This window comes from Haliaeetus leucocephalus, unplaced genomic scaffold, assembly GCF_000737465.1.
Source record: "Haliaeetus leucocephalus isolate CR32 unplaced genomic scaffold, Haliaeetus_leucocephalus-4.0 Scaffold384, whole genome shotgun sequence".
Lineage (NCBI taxonomy): Eukaryota > Metazoa > Chordata > Aves > Accipitriformes > Accipitridae > Haliaeetus > Haliaeetus leucocephalus.
This window is the reverse complement of record NW_010972820.1, coordinates 7,161,146-7,162,195: the sequence shown is the minus strand read 5'-3', so window position 1 is coordinate 7,162,195 and position 1,050 is coordinate 7,161,146.

Below are 1,050 nucleotides of genomic sequence, written 5' to 3'. Positions count from 1 at the left end.
CAATTTTTTCAGGTCGAAGAACTGAACCCCAAATCCCTTGCAGCACTTCTGTTTTGGTTTGGCAGTGTAGACCTAGCAAGGCACGTGGAAGAAAAAGGAACTCACACCTAGATTAAAGACTTATCCCACTTTTCTTGCCATTCATCTGGCCACATCTAGATACTCTGTTCAGTTTTGGGCCCCCTCAACACAAAACAGATGTTGATAAACAGGGGCAAGTTGAGCACAGGGCCTCAAGATGCTCGGGGGCTGGTGCTCTTGCCCCAAGAAGAGAGGCTGGGGGAGCGGGGCTGGGGTGACGAGGTGAAGCCCAGGGAAGAGGTGACCTCGGAGAGGACCCATCACCTGCCTGCCAATGTGCATGCGAGGGTCACCAAGAGCCAAGAGGCTCTTTGGTAGTGCACGGCAGGAGCAGCAGAGGCCATAAACTGAAAGACGAGATGTTCCAACCTTGTACCAGGAGAAACTTCCTCACGCGTAGGCAGTGACGCGGCTTGTCCAGAGTTGTTGTGCACTCTCTGTTCTGGGAAGATTTCAAAACTCGACTGGACAGGGTCCTGAGCAACCAGGGTCTGAACTCAGAGCCGACCATGCCTGGGGCTCCCTTTCCAACCTGAGCTACACTGTGATCCCCTTCTGTTTTACCTGGCTTTTGGAAGGCAGAAGTTGGGGTCTGTTCTGGTTGAGGTCACCTGCAGCATCACCCTGAGCTTGGCCACTTAACAGCATTGTGAAATACATCATTTCTTGGTTTAGCAGTTCTGAAGAGCAGGCTTCATTCTCTTTTTCCCATAAATATGTAAACATAGGGGGTTTTTTTTCTTTTATAAAAGACATCGGTGTTTAAAGTTTTCAATAATACATTTCAATAATACATTTCAATACCAAACACAAACATCATTAGACTATACTTGAGTCAAGTCCACACATCTACATGGTGTCTATTTTTAGGCAAGAACTAGCACTTTCTGTATAACTAGTATATATAAGCACACAGAACCACCTTCTGTAACTTAGAGATTTCTCAGTCTGAACCAAACACCTGAGAGG